Raw genomic sequence first — 7,516 nt, 5'->3', positions numbered from 1 at the left:
GACAGCCGTGGCATATGATTTTACCTAATACCACATTTGTCGAAGACTCTACAAGTTTTCTAGCATCAATGAAAGTCAGGTGCTTTTCTACCTTGACCTGCTGCACCTGTTTTTCCACTTTCCACTTTGGGCACTCTCGCGAGTACGCAAAGTGTTTCCCTTTACAATTGGTACATATCATATCATTCTGACATGTCTTGCTATCATGGTCAAACTGACCACAACGAGCACATGTCAATCTGTTGCGACATGTATTCTGTCCGTGTCCAAACTTTTGACATTTGAAACACCGTAAAGGGTTGGGGATGTAAGGTACAACTGGTATATTCAGGTAACCTGCTTTAACTGAAGATGGAAGTGTAGGCACATTGAATGACAGGAAGGCACAAGTTCATTATTCCGACGAACCTTAATCCGCTTGACTGATGTAACCCCTTGTGAAGAGAGATTTTCGCAAATCTCATCCTCACTAACTCCTTCCAAATCCCGAGATCGAACTACTCCTTTAGATGAATTTAGAGTAGCGTGAGGACTCACAATGATAGAAATGTTGCATATCATTTTAGATTTAAGAAGATTTCTGGAATGACTCTCTGTTGAACATTCTGTTGAACATTCAACCAACAATGAGCCATTCCTCAATTTCTTGACAGTTTTGGGCTCTCCGGCCAAGCCTTCGAGCCCTTTCTGAATTGCAAAGGGCGACAGTTTTTTCAAGGCCCCTTCATCGGAAGAACCGATGACGAGAAACCTTGGCCAGGTTTTCAAAGAAATCACTTTGGATTTCTTAACATTCAAAGACTTAGATTCTTCATCAGATGATGAAGAATGAAACTTCGGTGTGGACCCTTTTCAGGGTCCCATCAAAAGATTGAGATTGGTTAATATCCATATTAGAAATCAAATGGTTCATCAACCATGCCCCCACCCACCACGGAGTCCATCAAGGGGACATGATGCTGCGGATAACCAGCAGGCACTCATGCCAGGGATACATGGTTGATATACTCAGGCAAGAAAAAATTAATCACCTGATTGACCCTAGCCACCGCACTAAGAGCAACAAATACAAAAGGTAATTAAAACAATGTTTTTTCTTGGCTATATAAACAAAACAAAGGTTGTTTGCTCTAGAGCTTGGCATGACCAGCCGATTAATCAGGTCGGGCCTTCCTGACCACCCGTCTGGCTGAACTCCAGGCCAAAGTGGTGTGTTGTCAGAAAACATACCCGCAGATATGCCCCCAACTCAACCACCAGGATCCCATCATCCAGCATTACGGGATGCACCTCACGGCCAACAAGGTGCCCCAAAAGGGGATTTGTGCTGTATTGGCCATTCTCAAAGAGAATGTTACACCCCTGCACCACGGTGAGGTTACAGTACACGCAGGGGACGCCCAATCATATCCGGATGTAATTCACCAACAGAACGTATTTCGTGTCTCGTAGATGACATTCTGAAGCCACACGTCGAAAAATTAGACTCATATGTACGTGGCACATCGGACTTTCTTACAAAATTGCGTAATATACCAAATGTATCCAAAGAATCATTCCTCGTAACTATGGACGTTTCATCTTTATATACAAACATTCCTCACAACGAAGGGATTGAAGCAATAGAAAGAAGTCTAACTGGTGATAATTACAACTCCAACATACCCATTAAAACAATTAGTAAACTAGTTGCAACAATATTAGAATCAAATAATTTTCAATTTAATGGTGAAAACTTTATCCAAATACAAGGCACTGCAATGGATCAAGAATGGCCCCTAGTTATGCTAATTTATTTATGGGTTGTTTTGAAAAAGTTCTGCTGAGCAAATTTGTTAGATCGCCGCTACTTTGGCTTAGATATATAGATGACATATTTTTTATTTGGGACCATTCTGAACAAGATCTTAATAAATTCATTGAATCTGCCAATCAACAGCACCCTACCATTCACTTTACATACACATATTCAAGGAATAAAGTTACATTTTTAGATGTCGATGTCGTTAAAACAGATAGTGGGTCTTTTTTCATCAACTGTTCACACAAAAGTAACAAACACACACCAATATTTACATTTCAAATCGGCTCACCCCAAGGCATGTAAAAAAGGAATTCCTTTAAGTCAAGCTAAAAGGTACACCAGAATCATTTCAAACAGTGACACGTTACAAACTGAACTAAATAGTTTGAAAAAACACTTCTTGAATAGACTTTACCCTCCTGCCATTGTAAATAATGCTGTAGAAAAAACATCAATTGGACCCAAAGAAAAACATATCGAATCTCCTGCATCTACGTCTGAACAAAAAACAATGATACCTTTTGTCGTAACATACAACCCATGCCTACCAGATATTGGGGAATGCTCGAACAGTCAAGTAAACTCAACATACTAGCACAAAGTAAACCAATTGTTGCTTTTGAAAGACCACATAATCTTAAAGACATGCTTGTTCATTCTAAACTACAATCTAATGATGATGATAATAAAAAGCACTCTGCATTAAAATGTGGTAAAAGTAAATGTAAAAATGACAAATTCCTTCAAGAAAAAAAGAACTTTGAAAGCAGTCAAACTGGACGCGTTTATCCCATAAAACATACTATGACATGCTGTTCTTCAAACGTAATTTATCTTATCACTTGCACAAAATGTAGTATGCAATATGTAGGACAAACAGGGGGTAAGCTGTCTTTACGTATGAATGGACATCGTAGCGACATCAATTTATATCTTACCATTGTTTGACACCCAATAGCCGATGTATTTTTCGTGCTGGGGTGTCGTTAAACATTCATTCATTCATTCATTCATTCAATTTATATCATAGCAAATCTACGTTGGTTAATACCCACTTTAATACGAATTATCATTCCATATCTAACTTTTCTTTTATGCCTATTGAACAAGTATTTAGCAATGATGAACATCATCGACTAGTTAGAGAAACTTTTTGGATACACGAACTGAGAACCAAAACGCCACATGGCCTTAATGATAACGTTATATTTCTTGTAAACACATCTTAGGCATTCAGTAACGTTATAAATATCCAATGTAGTACAGTGACATTACTTTGTGTTTCCATGTTCCATAATTAATTAAATAATCTTATTTCGCCTTCATGTAAAATTCTTTAATCTCATTGGTTGTTTGCCGTTGGACAAATCCCTTATCCCCCTGTGGGCGGAGCCAAATTCTCTTATACCCCGTCTGTAATTTCCAACAGTTTCCAGCCGCCCCAGTTAATGCTAAAGCAATAATTAGATTACAAATAACATTGATAATCAATCAAGTATACATAATTAATTTTATTTTTACTATAAAATACACTATTTCAATACTTTTAAAAGCTGCAATGTTGAACTCGGCCACCTAATTACGGTCGTGGTGTTATTGTATTAATGCGCGATTAGCAAGAGTTGTTTTTTTGTTTTTTATTTTTAATATTTTTATTTTTTTACTACATACATTTCTGATAAAAAAAAGTGTTTTTTATTTTTGTTATTAATATCTGTTTCAGACAATTTCGTATTACAAACATTTGAAGTTAAAAACTCGTTTATCGACGGAACTATCTTTCGTCACTGGCAAGTGGGTTCGTTCGCGTCCGCGTGGTACGGCTCCGTTAATAAATTGTTAACAATTATTGTCTGGCGTTATTTTGATTATTTGGCTATATGGTTTAACATGTCGGCAAGATAAATTCGTTGTAGAAGCATCTCTCGGGGTATTTGGCTTTTTATGTACCCTCTGTGTGCTCTTTTTCCCCCTCGCCTTCGGCTCGGGGTAAAAGAACACACAGAGGGTACATAAAAAGCCATATACCCCGAGAGATGCTTCTACAACTTATATTGTCTTTATAGTAATTTAACAAATTGCTATAAAATGCATTTATATTATTATACCTTTTTCTATTTAAAATTTCAATATGTTCAGTTAGTGGTCTAATGTCTGTTTTGACGGCTACTTTTCAATGCATTAACCTGCTGTTTTTAGACTACTGTTGTATTAGCCCGAGTACTCTGACTGTAAGAGAGCTAGACGGACATTTGGACATAAACACGCTCTCATTACAGTCAGAGACCAACCTATGTCTTTTTTTGGCAATTCCTGACTACCAAACGGTAGGCAACGAGTCCCGCTCTAATACCACAACAATCCTATGTTTGACGTCAAATACCTTTACATCAATCATTTTCGAGTTAAGTGATACAAAAAAATCCACATATTAATCACTAATACACTTACTACAGAAAGAAACCCGACAGCACCCACATTCAGCTACGCTTCGTGACACTCCGTCGCAACAATTGCAAAGCTCGGCGATCTATTTCGAGACGTAGACCACGTGATCGCGCACTGGGCGATTCCGCCTTGTGCAGCAGTTACAGGGGCCGTCTCATATCAAGCGAAGTTACAACATGGAAGAGTTGGCTAATGCCGTTTTGGATGAATTTGGATTTCATTACGTCATTAAACCAAAACAATTACACATTATTGATTCCATTTTGAATTTGAAGGATACATTTGGGTGTTATCGACAGGATACGGCAAAAGTATGTGCTACGTACTGCCTCCTCTTATGAAAGATAAAGTAAGTAGTAATTTAATTTGATTATTTTATGTTTTATGAATTAGTCATTAGTACAGTAGTAGAGTGTGTGTGTGTGGGGGTTTTTTTTCTCAACAATTACGTAACGCTCTTGAGGGGATGGGGTATCATAAGATGTATTCCGAGGCGTTAAGGGGAAGGATGGCAATGCTTGTTACTGCAAAATTAAAATTGAATCGGTGCATAGCTCATTCGATCTTTAAAACTTATCTTATAGTTGTTTTGCTATTCAGATCAAACTAAAAAATATTGAAATTTGTTTTGTTCAACGACACCACTAGAGCACATTGATTAATTAATCACTAGCTATTGGATGTCAAACATTTGGTAACTCTGATATGAGTATTGGAGAAGAAACCCGCTACATTAGCAATGGATCTTTTATATGTACTTTCCCACAGGCCACTGACCAGTTCTGGTGCATTAGTTGGAACGACAAAGAAATCAATTGGTGAATGGATCCATCGAGGTTGTTCGATCCTGCGACGCGAACACTCAAACGACTGAGCTGAAACCCACTCCCTAAGAAATATGCGGAAATGACTCAAATGTGAAACTGTGGTGTAATATCTCATTAAAAAGAAAAAAAGAAAAATAAAGAAGAAAAAGGCGGTAGGATACTAGTAAATTAAGTAATAAAAATAGTTCAAATTTTGTTTTGGGTTGGTTGTAAGTATTCTGTTTGCTTAATAACTAATTTCATATGAAACGATCGTTTTATCCAAGCAAATGTAAATCACATATATGTATGGTAGTTAATAATTATTGACAATGAATTAACCTACGTAGAACACAGCCCAATTGTTTTCAACAACTGAACAAAGACCGATTCTGTAAACACAATACTCAATGATCAGTGTAGACAGGAGTTCCGTCATAGTAGACAAGCTGACGCCTAGGGACCGATGGCGATGAGTTTCGCCGTAGCATGTATGGCCACAAATGACTGCCAGGTCCGATGTCGGGAATTAACCTGCTTATATCAGTTTGATGTTCAAGTACGCTACCACGATTTCTGATCAGGGCCACAAACTGTACTCAGAACGAGAGGGTGTGTGGGAGTTTTAAAAAAAGGTTTAGAACTTTTTTCAGCGTAGAATGTAGCCACAATTAATGAGATTACCCATCGATACGCATTGGCAGTTAACAGTACGACAATGATATTTGTCGCTGATTTACAAGTTCTTTTTTGACTGACGATTTGTTTATGAAAATAATAACCGCTTGATATGAGACGGCCCCTGTAACTGCTGCACAAGGCGGAATCGCCCAGTGCGCGATCACGTGGTCTACGTCTCGAAATAGATCGCCGAGCTTTGCAATTGTTGCGACGGAGTGTCACGAAGCGTATCTGAATGTGGGTGCTGTCGGGTTTCTTTCTGTAGTAAGTGTATTAGTGATTAATATGTGGATTTTTTTTGTATCACTTAACTCGAAAATGATTGATGTAAAGGTATTTGACGTCAAACATAGGATTGTTGTGGTATTAGAGCGGGACTCGTTGCCTACCGTTTGGTAGTCAGGAATTGCCAAAAAAAGACATAGGTTGGTCTCTGACTGTAATGAGAGCGTGTTTATGTCCAAATGTCCGTCTAGCTCTCTTACAGTCAGAGTACTCGGGCTACTGTTGTATCTACGCAGATCCTGTACAAATTGATAGAACAATATTACAATAATGGAAATGAGAGTGTATAAAAAAATAATCTATTTATCTCAATGACGTCATCTTATTGTTAATTTGAAAAAGGCAATATGCCGAAACATGTAATTATTAAATAACTGAACTGTTGGTAGTAGTTTTATTATTATATTTTTTCAAAATGTAATTTTGTTTATATATTTATTTTTTGCGATAAGTCCATGTTATTAGAATATTTATGGATCATTCGTAGGGCACAGTTTGAGTGAGGGTCGTGTTTGTTTTCAGACATGGAAAACATTGAACAGTTCGTCGCTGCCTTTGCTCACAGTAGATACCTGGAACTCTTTGCCGAGTGAAACGATATCGGTGATTTACAGTGTGTCCAAGACAGGGTCGTCCAGCTAAAATTCGATGAGCTGATGAACAAAATGGATCTTCCGGCAGAGGTGGCTTTTACGGACGAAGAGATCCAGGAGGCCATGGACAATCTTCAAAAGATCACGTCAGAGGAGAAGGAAGATCTATATTCGGACCTCGAAATGGAGGAACTGGTCAGCCTGTTGATGGCCTATCAAGACGACGTGCCACCAGCTGGACACCCAGCTCGTGGAGAAACTCTATGAACCATGGAGTCCAGAACAACAACAACCAGATATTGAAGAAATTGACGAGTTGACACGACTCTGCCTCCAGGATGGCGACTTTGTGGAACATGGCAAAGGTCTACCATGTAACATTTGTCTTGCCATGTTTCGGAGGATGCCCGATCTCAGACGTCACAGGGCGACGTGTCGTCGAAGATCCCAAGAAGACATGCTCCACCCGAGAAAAAATCGAAAATGGATGAACCCTCGACGTCGTCGGAACCCCCCAGCAAAAAACAGAGGACCATTAATCAGTTTGGGGGCATTGGTCCAGACATGGTCGAAGACGACGACAACAACAACAACCCAACGCCTTACGACTTTAAAAAAATAGGGGAAAGAACCATCAAAAAGCTGGGTGTCATCGACACCACGTATCGGGTGAAGTTCAATGAACCATGGCAGGGCAAAGGTATTTTAGAAGAAGAAAAAACCCCAAAATGGCTTGCCACACACCAAAGGCATTATATTGTATCGTGTGCGGATACTGCGCTTCGTAAGTAATTTTTACCTAAATCATGTTTTTATAAAAACGTTTTAACAACTTTATCCAATTTATAATGTAAAATGACTTTTATTTTATTTTAGAACTCCTGCAAGACAGACGAGGA

This window comes from Gigantopelta aegis, chromosome 1 (assembly GCF_016097555.1).
Source record: "Gigantopelta aegis isolate Gae_Host chromosome 1, Gae_host_genome, whole genome shotgun sequence".
Classification (NCBI taxonomy): domain Eukaryota; kingdom Metazoa; phylum Mollusca; class Gastropoda; order Neomphalida; family Peltospiridae; genus Gigantopelta; species Gigantopelta aegis.
Note: the sequence above shows the minus strand (reverse complement) of the source record.